The following is a 12586-nucleotide window of genomic DNA, read 5'->3' as shown; positions in this document are numbered from 1 at the left end:
ATTAGCTGATCTCATGTAAATAATCCTAACATAAACATGCCTTAATATGGCTAATGTCTCCCTACTGCATGCTTGAACACTACACCAGTCCACAGCTTTTTAATACATGTAGGATTCTTAGTATTACTGGATAACATAAATCTTACAATTACTGTGACACTACAGTATACAAGTTTCACTATATACTGACTAGATTACTTTGACAGAAGAGACTTGTCTAGTTCATTTAAATGGTTATAGTAGGACTGATCTTGACATCAGTGGATACTAGACCATTATATATGTCTAGACTGTTACTTCTTGCCTTTTACATTAATAGTGTTCATCTTCTAGGTTAAAAGTTTAAAATATTTAAATAAGTTGAACATAAATGGGAACAGCTCAAAACTTTATTTGTATTTTAAATTTACAAAATAACTTTCCTCCTATTAATAACGTTTCAGCTCTCAAACTAGTATGAGGCTGCTTGTCTCTTTAAAAATATGAGGAAGTGCATACGTGCATTGACGTTATATTTCCTATCGTATCGTCCACATTTGTACACTGAGTCCTCACAGTCTACATATCTAGTGTAGGTGAATGTTTCTGACTTATGTTACTGTCTTGTTGGCAAACAGAGAACAAAGGAAACTGAGAGATCGTTTCAGTGTTTAGTGTTCACAGACCTCATATAGGATCAGTATGTATTAACAGTATTTCCTTCCTCCCCCATCCCGCCACACCTTTCTCTCCCTCTCACTATCGCATTATATTAGTTCTATCAGATGGATACAGCACTAAATGTTATGTCCGTTGTACTTGTTAATTGTGGAGAGGTTGTTTGGATTGCTGTGAGAAGGCTTGGCACTCTCATGGGCTTGCGACTTCTTCACAAGTAAAAACTGTCCATTCACAACCTCTCCAAATGTACATTTAAATGTGATGTGTTAATGGAAGCAAACCACAATATTCATTATCAAAGTATATGCAACTGCCTTCCGATTGTCTATTCAACTCATTCTTAAAGAAAAAAAAAACACAACATTCATTTACTTGTGAACGATGTCTACCATAGCATATATCCTAGGTTATACCAAGACATGGTCTGAGAACAGTCACATACCAGTTAAAGTGACTGGATACAAATATGCTCCCACTTCTATTCATGTCAGTCCCCGTTTTTTTTTCTTTCTTTTCCTTTGATACCATCTATACTCCCCTCCCGATTGTGATAAAAAAGAGCAAGTTGTTATAGTAAATGCTACTTATTATTGCTTGTCATTCCTACATTTACTATAAGTGCTTTTATACTAAATTAATTAATATAGAATAAATATGTTACAGGAAGGGGAAGAGAGAGAGAGTAATAGAACACGAATACAGAGTAAAAGAAAAAGAAGACAGGAGTACAAGTAGTGAGACCACTAAAAATAAAAATTGTACATACGTTTTTTTGTTTTCTTTAGTACGAGTCTCGCATCTTATTAGAATCTTTGAGAGTATTTTTAGTTGCTACATTTTTTGTTTCGGTTCTTTGTTTCTTTTTCTTTACATCAATCCAGGTATTTTTTCAGGAGATCTTTTCAATGAAGTAGATGATGTCTAGTCCATTTCTTCTGGGATTGTAATTATATTATTGTTTTTGATGAAGGAAGATGCCTCCTCTATATTATTATAGGTCCTCATTTCATTTGAATGGGGAGATCTTGATTTTTGCAGGATATACACAGTTGAGCTTTTATTTTGTTTTGTAAAGGTAGCCAGGAATTTAAAAATAAAATAATGTCCTCACCCTCAGTTTTCTCTGGGAGATCAACTATTCTTATATTTGTTCGTCTTTCTCTAGGTCATCTATCTTGTTGATTAGCCAGTTGTTTTGCTGCAAAAGGAATTCACTTTGATTGTCTTCCTCCTTCAGTCTCCCTTCTATGGCACAGAAAAGTCTCAATGTCTGATGTTTTTGTTTGTTGCTGTTGTAATAATTGTTTGAAGACATCAGTCTGTTTTTGGCAGTTCTCAAATTTTCAAGATTGTCTTTAAATCCGTCCATTTTCAAGGATAGCTCCTGTAGTGTGGAAGACATCAGTTGGATTTCTTTCCTCAAGGTAGTTTCAGAGTGTGAGTTCTTTGAGTTGCTCATTTCCACAAAGTAGTAGTGATCTCCAAATTGTTTTGACAGGAAAATGTTGATAAAATATTACCAAAATTAGTTTACAGGTAGAACACAAGTTTATCAATAATATTTAGTTGTTTTTGTTTGATGAAATTAATTATTTTCCTGTTTTGATGCTATTTTTGTGGCGCTCTAAAAAGTGCTGCTGTCGGTTGGCCATCCAGACTCCACCCCTACATTCACAATTTTTAATAAATGATCAGTGTGATGCCTGTGCACTGGCCCAGTAATCAAGGAGCCTCAATCCTTACCACTAGCACCAGTGAGGAGCGTGCACATTGGGAAGGATGACAAGTACAAACACATTAAAGTACAATTACCCTTAAAGTACAATTACCCTTAATTAAGAGCACACAGAGATCACAGTCAGTCTGGGGCTGGTTTCTCCTTTTCTTTCCAGATCCCCAATAAGACTCCCCACTGGTACCACTATAGGGTACAGATCTCAGCCTAGTGATCAAGCCAAAACATCCAGCACCCTCTTTGTCCAGCCAGTGCTTCATGTCCCTGCCCAAGTAACTGACACACACACTTGGAGATATGAGTTATTTACAACACACAGACACTCCTGGGGAAGGCTGGCATAGGTTTTCCAGGTATGACCCCTTCTCTCCAGACTATAAGGTAGAAATCACTGCCACTAACCACTAATATCAGCTACTATAAGGCCCTTCCCAAAGGGTGACCAATTTCACTGTGCAATATTACTGTTATCCAAATAGTAAGTGTGACCCAGGGCTAAAGCTATTGGAGTGGCTTGGACAGTATCACCGAATACATGCAATGTACTCTAAGAGCTTAAATTATCTCTGCACAAAACAGCCACAGTTGAAATGTTTAAAATATTTAATAAATAATAAAAACACAAGACAATACTTATTTTTTTCAACACAATGGCATTACAGAGTTCAGAAATCACAGGAAATGCTTTAAAATAATACCGTAGAATAGTCTGACATAAATATAGAAAACAGCTAGACTAATCTGGCTAAATTTCTATCTAACTCTAAGAGAAATACTAAGATCTAATATCCTACTTACAGAGCAAAGGCAGAGTGCTGATAAGTTGATGTGTTCAGGTTGATCAGGTTCAGACAAAATCCAAAATGCTTAATTCTTTCTCTCTGAGAAAGTCTTAAATTGATAACACAGTACTGCTCAGTCATTTTACATTACACCATTCTTGACACTTCTCTGGTTCCCAAGCTAACAAAAACTCAAAATTTACATTTCTTAGTAAGCTGCACCTAGTCAGCAATAAAATACATTATACATGTAAAACCTTAGTAATTATCTCTTAAATCAAGACATAGAAAGGATTTCCTAGCCCAGACATCCTGTCTCCTAGCTTGAGATCAAACAGTCATACAATGCTTGACTTATCAGCTTTCTTCCAGCAGAGTGCACTATGGTTACATTTTTTTTGTAAATATTTTTATTCATTTCCAAAAACAAGAACACATGTATTGCAGGTTATTTATGACTGAAGTATTTACAAATTATTTAAAAAGGTTGGCTAAAACCTCTAAACAGATATCAAACATTAAAACCAATATAAAGTATTTACAAGGGTGTCTATTGTTAGCATATAATCGACTTTCTATACAATTGTTTCCTGATTATAATTTGCTACAGTCATTACTCTCCAGTATTTCAGTTACTTTGTTGCCATGCTATATATAATGATGTAGTTACATTGTTGCCATGCTATATATAATGATGTAGTTACATTGTTGCTGTGCTATATGCAATGATGAAGTTACTTTGTTGCCTTCCTGTATATAATGATGCAATTATTTTATTTTATTTATTTATTTTATTTTATTTTACATTTGTTAACCGGGCTAGTCCAGCTGGATACAAGTCCATTTTCAGTGGAGACCCGAGGAGAAAAGCTCCGCTATCTACTACATGGTCACAAAAACAGTACATACAAAAATATCACAATGGTTATAAGTCAAGTATGCATATAAGTCACAAGTAAGAAAGGCAGTAGCAACAATTTCAGGAAGTTTATAAAGAAGGGGATAGAAAGACAAGGTAATTATTTAAGTACAGAAGTGGTAAGAGAAGGGAGAGAAGAATTAAGTTTTGAGTTATAAGAGAAGTATTGCTATTTAGTTGACAGGAAAAAGAAAATAAATTGAAGAAATATATTTGGAAGAATCTATGCGGATTGAAGGAGGAGAATAGAAGGTCATAGAGGAGCTAGATCAACTGGGATTGATGCAAGAACAAAGCCAGTGTTTAGTAAGAAAGAGTTTCAATTTAGTCTTAAATAGTGTAATGGAAGTGTGGGCTGCAAGGTCTGGAGGAAGTTGGTTCCAGATCTTACCAACTGAGTTTGAAAATATGGAATCACCTGCTGTATTCTTAGTACGAGAAGTTTGAATCAGTAGTTTATTAGAAGAGCGTAGGGCTTTTAAGTTATTGTAGGGTTTTATAAGGGTGGAAAGCATGGGTATGTTTTCAGGGTGGTAAAGGGCTTTGTGGGCAAGTGTAAGCTGATAGTACTGAATTAGGTGGGGTAATTCCAGCCATCCTAGTTTAGAGAGGTTCTGACAGTGATGTGTTTTATATGGAGAGGCAGTGGCAAACCTTGCAATGTTGTTGTAGGCTGTTGTGAGCTTATTAATGTTATGCTTGGATAGGTTAGAATAAATGGGGGAAGCATATAATAAAGTGGAGATGAGATGTGTTCTTGCTATGGTAGTTCTTGCTTCAGTAGTCAGGAAAGTTCTGATTCTATAGAGAGAACCTAGTTTTCTATTAGTTGCTTTAATGCTGGAGTTAATGTGAAAATCAAATTTTAGTAGATTGTCAATAGTAATACCCAATAGTTTGGTTGTTTGGTCAGGAGATATAAGGGTGCCATTGTTAGAAGTAATTGTGAAATTAATAGGGGGAGATAGGTGTGTAGGTGAGAAGAGGAGGAGTTTAGTTTTTTTAGGGTTTAAGAGGAGACAGTGGTTAGAGAACCATTGCTCAATAGTAGTGAATGTCTTTTGGGTAAGGTAGTGAAGGTCAGCTTGGTTTGTGGCAGAGCAAATGATGGTGGTGTCGTCAGCATACTGAATGCAAGTAGTTAGGGGTGTGGCAAGATACAAGTCATTAATGAAGATGGAAAATAAAAGAGGACCTAAGATGGAGCCTTGAGGGACCCCTAAGGTGGTGGGGAGAAGTTCAGAGATTGTTGTTCCATAAAACAGCCTGTTTACGGTTTTGAAGGTAGGAAGTGAACCAAGTTAAGGCAGGGGTGTCAAGAGAGAGTGATTTTAAGCGATGAAGAAGGAGTTGGTGATTCACCATATCAAAGGCTTTAGAAAGGTCTACAAAGAATGCTGATGAGAGAAGATTGCTATTACGGTTAATATTAATGGAGTCAGTGAAGGATATTAAGGCTGTGGTAGTACTGTGGTAAGGGCGGAAGCCATGTTGGCAGTTAGCGAGGAGATTACATTGTTGCCAATTACATTGTTGCCATGCTATATATAATGATGTAGTTACATTGTTGCCATGATATATATATATATATATATATATATATATATATATATATATATATATATAATGATGTAGTTACATTGTTGCCGTGCTATATGCAATGATGTAGTTACTTTGTTGCCTTGCTGTATATAATGATGTAGTTACATTGTTGCCATGCTATATGTAATGATGTAGTTACATTGTTGCCATGCTATATATAATGATGTAGTTACATTGTTGCCATGCTCTCTCTCTCTCTCTATATATATATATATATATATATATATATATATATATATATATATATAAAATGTAGTTACATTGTTGCCATGCTATATATATATAATGATGTAGTTACATTGTTGCCATGCTATATATATATATATATATATATATATATATATATATAAAATGATGTAGTTACATTGTTGCCATGCTATATATATAATGGTGTATTTACATTGTTGCCATGCTATATATAATGATGTAGTTACATTGTTGCCATGCTATATATAATGATGTAGTTACATTGTTGCCATGCTATATATATATATATATATATATATAGTTATATATAATGATGTAGTTACATTGTTGCCATGCTATATATATATATATATATATATATATATATATATATATATATATAAAATGATGTAGTTCTTTCAGTTCTTCCTTTAATAGTTTCATTTCCAATTGTGATACAGCTGACACCATATTCATGAATTGCTTAAAAGTTGGAGAAGCTTTGGATTTCCAGTTTGATGTAATGTTCTTCCTTGCAATGGCTAGGAGAGTCCACAAGATTACATATTTTGTTCTTGGTACACAGTCAGGTACAGGTGCATTAAACAAAATAATAGATTTGGAAATCTGGAATTTGTCATTGAATATCATTTGCAGAAAATAATTTATTTTATCCCAATATGGTTTAATCAAATGGCATTCGTAGAACATATGTTGCCAGTCTGCTTTTATTGATAAATCACATTTCCAGCAGCCAATATTTTTCTTAAACATAAGTTCCATTTTATGAGGGGGTTACGTAAGATCTGTGTATGAATTGCCATGTAGAGAGTCTCCATTGTAATGAAAGTGATGTCTGCTTTGGAGAGAGAAGAATTCATTTTTTGTCTCTGTTATTTGGCACATGTCCATCAACTGATCTATGATAGTTCCATATTTTGTCATTATTATAGTTTTTTTTTTTGTTTTATAAATAAATAAATAAGTATCCCTTTCCAGTAATGGGTTGATTCATTAGTATTATTATATGTTCTATAAGATTAGAAACATTCTGTCTTATTGATGGTTGCATTGTTTGTTGTTTGCTTAATATATATTGTCTTAATTCTTGTATATGTAGCCATGAACTATTTTCCATATTTAATTTCCTTTTAATTTGGTCTATTGTCAGAAGTTTTCCAGAGTTTATCAATTGATGCCAATATATTAATCCCTTTTCTTTAAGCATGTTGACTACTTCTATACCAAATGTTATTATATTACCTTGTGTGTACGCTACTGGATATATTAAAAATGACCATGCTTTAATATCAGGATTGCTATTAATAAGACTTTTGAAAAATTTTAATGTACAAGTAATGTATTTGGAACTTATATTTTTATGCTTATGTATCATCATATATTCCTTCAGCCATAGAAAATTGTTTGGTATATAATCGGTATACTTATTTGTTACTACAAATCCTGATTTTTAACAAGATTTTCTCATGAACTAGCTTCCATTTTGATGTATATTTTGTATTTAGCCATAATGATATTGTTTTAATAACAGATTAATACAAATATACTTCTTTGTCTGGTAAACCTATGCCACCCATATCTCAATCATCTAGAAGGTATTTCATAGCTATCCTTGGTTTGTTTGGATACCACATGAATCTTACTATTAAATCATTTAATTGTTTTAGGTGCGATTTAGCTGGTGGCAAAGAACAAGCTTGTATCACATAAAGAATTTTTGGAAATATGATCATTTTAATTATATAGAGCCTTTCTTCCATTGAAAAGAAGAACTTATTCCATCTTTGTATTACATTTTTAATATTGTTTAAGGTCTCTTTATAATTTGTTTCAATTGTAGTATCTAGGTTGTTAGTTATAATTCCCAAGTATGTAAATGTATTATCGGTGGGGATATAGTTACGGTATTTTTAATTAGTATTTATAAGCGATACATTTGTTTTGTTCTCATTAAATTTAAGACTCAAAAAGTTTTGAAAGTTTTGAATTGAGTCCCATAATGCTTTTAAAGAGCTATTATTATTCTTTAAGGTAATTAAAATATCATCAGAAAAAGTTGAATTTTAAGCTCTAGGCTGTTGTCTAATTGTATTCCTTCAATCCTTTTATCCATACATATATTATTTGCTAAGGGTTCAATGACTAGCGCAAACAATAACGGAGAAAGGGGGCAGCCTTGTTTTGTGCCCTTTATTTTAATAGATGTAGACAGACAAGATCCCAGTTTTATTTAAGCCAGTGATTTTTCATATAATGATTTTATTAACAAGTTAAAGTTGTTTGAGAAGCCATATTCTTCTAAAACTAGCCATAGATAATCCCAGTTCACTGAATCAAATGCGCTATTTATGTCTAAACTAATTACATTCATTTTGGTTTTTGTGACATTTATATAATCAATTAAGGAAAGAATTATTTTGATGTTGTCATAAGTGTTCCTATCTTTTATAAAACCTGTTTGATCCTCCTCTATCAGAAATGGTAGTAATTGTTTTATTCGAGCAGCATGTCTTGCCATAAAAAATTTTATAATCTATATTAAGAAGTGAAATGGGTCTGTATGATTAACATTCACTGGGATCTTTATTTTGTTTTAGAATTCGTGATATTAGTGTGTACTTCCAAGAAGGAGGGATGTCTTTACCATTGTAACTGATGTAAAGACATTCAATAACAACAGCAAAACTTCATTAGATAGTAATTTAAACATTTCTGGGGTGATATTATCTATACCTGGAGCTTTGTTTAATTTTAGCTTATTTACCTGAGCTTTAAGTTCTGTCATTGTTATTTGTGTATCTGTTAGTTGTACCTGCTCCTCTAATAACCGAACTTTAACATTGTTTTTAAGAAAAGCTTTCAATGCTGAATGTGTTTCTATTTTCTCATTTTGATTATTAAGTTTATGAAAGAATAGCCTAAATGCTTCTAGTATTCCTTCTAAATCAGGCACTTTCTTTTTGGTTTCTATATTATGTATTTCCTTGATTTGATTTGTTTTAATCATCTTTTTAGTCCTATTTGATATTCTTTGTTGGTTTTTAGGGTTCATTGAATAGGAACATAGTTAAATTTTTTCAAAGTTGATCATTGTTTTGTGGTGTAGCGTCTCTGAGTATTTTTTATTAGTATCTTCCAGTTCTTTTATTAAGTTGGTGTTTCCATTTTGAATATCAAGCTTTAAATTATCCACTTTTGACTGTAATTCCATTAATTCCTTATTCCACTGTTTTTGTTTATTTTTATACCATCCCACCACTCTTCCATATAGGTATGCCTTCAATGCATCTCATATATATATATATATATATATATATATATATATATATATATATATATTTCAGATACATCTTTTGTAAGATTGATATCTAGGAATGTTTGTGTCTCTTTAATATAAAATTCCTTAAAACCTTTGAGATTTGTTATGTAGGATGGTATTCTTGTTACTGATATCCTTCTCTTGAAACACAAGTCTATCTCAAACATTATGGTGTTATGGTCCGAAAATGGACATGAAATTGTCTTGACTTTATTTAATTTAGTGGTTAAATCTTTTATGTACACTCTATTCTAGAGTATGCATTATGTCTATGGGAAAAATGTGTAAAGAATAGTGAATATGGGACAGCATACTCATTTATGTTAACTATATTAAAAGTTTCAGCAAACTCCGATAACAACTTTGTTAAACGTGATCTCTTACGTTTCTTTTATAATGCAATTGAAATCTCCAGCTATGATTAAACTGCCTTTGGCATATTGTACAATTTCATCTAAGTGTTGTTTGGCCACTTATGGTTAAATTTTTGTTGCTCAGTACAATATATAGTTCAATCATAACATATAGTTTTCTTTAGTTTTGTAAACCAAGCCTGTGGATTATATTAATATTTACAAATGACATAGAATTATTTACAAAATCCTATCTAGCTAGGCTGGCAGCCTTCACAATCAGTTGTAAATAGGACCTTGATTTCAAGAAGTGTGTGCATCGTTAGTCAGATTTAGATAAAAGCACACTGATCCGTTGTGTTGTTGAGGATGTTACTGCATTTCCTTCAGTAGCATAAGAATTTTGAAAAATGCCATTTTACTTCCACTGAAATTAAGTTAGCTGGGTGGTGATGCAAAATGCTGTGCAAATTTTAAATTCAGTAGATACTCTGCAGTTTTGCTTTGCAATGCTTTACTGCCTGGACCACTGAATGATGTTGCATTGTAAAACAGAGTAGTAGATGTGGTCACTGTACATTTCAAAATGATGGGAGACTCCACTGACTTCTAATATAATTACTTTTAAATTGTATGAATGGTTACCAAGTTTACATACATCATTGGTATGTTGCATTAGGTGCTTATGCTAAACTAGCATGTAGCCACCACTTGGGACAGTCTTTAAGATATTAGAACATCAGCACCAGCTCCATGGCATAGAGAGATAATGTTCTCACTACATCACAGGTGTCTAGAATTCAAGTGCCAGCCTATGTACATGTTGGCGCTGGCCTGAAATCATGTGAGTAAGCAAGCATTGCCAATGTTCCAGTTTTGAGGGGGGCAGGGGGATTCTGACTTGCCATTAGGGTGAGCACTTGTTACCAAGTGGAGTTCAAGCCAGCAAAGCCTGTGCTGTAGGTGCTTAGTGGTATAAAGCTGAGGGGAATCTAATGTGCAGAGGCATGCTTCCTTTCGGGGCAGCACTAATGGGCTCATAGGAGCTGCCAGATGGGAGTGGGTGCTCCCACTAGGTAGACAGTAGGTGTTCTTCCAGGACCAACAGGCTGGCGCACTCTCTACTTTCACTGAGAATGGAAGAGCAGTTTGGGATTCCTGGGAGGTAACAAATAAGCCATTCACCTGTTGGCTGCCTAGGAATCCGTAGCTTCTGTGTCCCTAAAATAAATGTACTAAGTGTCAGCAATCAAGCCATCATGCCAGGTCCTAGTCGTATACAAAAACAATACTGCAACATTGGATACTATAATGAGTTCTTAGAATGAAAGATTAATGTTATGCCATAAAATGAATACATGCATATAAAGGCAAAATAGCTGTTTAAATGACTTCCTTTTGTTTGCAAATTTTTATTATTTTAAAATGCTTTATATAAGCTAGTTTTTCTTCACTTAAAGCCAGCATACGTATAAACTCCTTGCATTAATATAACTGTTTTATGATGGCGTAGAGGGATAGAGCACTATTAGTAATCCAAATGATCGTGGTTTGGATAGTGGCCTGAGTGAGGCTGCAAAGGGGAAGAATGACTATATTGCACCTTGTTCCCTCTCTTGGGAGGGAGTTTCAGAGGCATATGTCTTAGGATATATATTTTGTCTATGAATCCCTAATAGAGACCAGAGATGAATTGGGAACAAATGCACTGTACTGTGACACACACCCTTTCTGAAAACCAACAGTCATGGTATACATGATCAAACCGATGTTAGGAACAGCAGTACCCTCACTAGCACAGCAGCTTGTGTTTGCAGCCAACATTGAACAACCTGCCTGCAATGCTCTATATAATGACGACCTGCACCAATGGAGGAAATACAGGCAGAAACTTATAAGTAAGAACATGGCATCCAGGTCCAAGGAAGTCATTGTTCTACTAAGACCACACTGTTTCCTCACAAAAGGAATAAAAGGCGTAAACAACAAGTCCCTATGTGGATCATCTCAAACCCTATCCATGTACTCAGTTTTCCGCAGACTGAGTGGCAGTCTTTGCCTAGCTTACAAGGCATCCTCTGTTCTCACACTGATGGATTTGCTATACATCTACAAAACAAATAATATCAGAAGTACCCATTCTAAGGATCTAAACCTTGTATGTGCCATAAACAGGAAAAGTTGGAGGTACAAGTATGTATCTCAAAGATTCCCGCTCCTCTGGAACAGGCTTTCCCATCCATGAAAAACAAAGCTCATCCCTAACCCTATTCAGATGCAACTTCGACCATTGGATTGGAAATCACAAATTCACCCCTATCCTTCATGGCCAGGGGTAGCTTGTGAACACTTGATGTGTACAAGCCTGTATTGTAAACAGAACATTAATTTGAGTATTGACATGTCAGCAATATTTTGGTAAATCTGGGGTACGTTTGTCTAGGCTTAAAACGGGACTTAGATGAACTGTGTCACTTGCAGCTAGAATTCAAGAGGGATGTGATATGGAAAGACTGAAATACATGCCCGAACTACCAGGTGAACCGTGAGGTCCAGTGTATCTTGTATACTGTGTCTATATTCCACACAATTCCCATATTTGGCCTAGGTGCAACCTATACCAAAAGTTCCTGTGAGAGTATCTGGTTGGCGGATGCACACAAATACATGCTTGACAAACACAAGGAGCTAACAACATATATGTTTTTCATGTGTTTCCAGGTATGCCCTACAGCCCTAGTTTATGACCAAACCCCATATGCAAACCTCAAACCAAATAGGGAAATGCCTGCGGCACAACCCATTCAGAAATCTCAGGAAGAGCACCGCGATAGGATCTAAATATCTGCAGCAAGACTTTTAGTGTGTGTGTGTGCATGTGTGCGTGCGTGTGTGTGTGTGTGTGTGTTTGTGTAGAGCACCGCGGTAGGATCTAAATATCTGCAGCAAGACTTTGTGTGTGTGTGCGCGTGTGTGCGTTTGTGTAGAGCACCGCAATAGGATCTAAAT

Source organism: Protopterus annectens, chromosome 7.part0, assembly GCF_019279795.1.
Source record: "Protopterus annectens isolate FY-2018-M chromosome 7.part0, PAN1.0, whole genome shotgun sequence".
Taxonomy (NCBI): Eukaryota; Metazoa; Chordata; order Ceratodontiformes; family Protopteridae; genus Protopterus; species Protopterus annectens.
The sequence above is the reverse complement of the archived record's forward strand: the minus strand, read 5'-3'. Positions refer to the sequence as shown.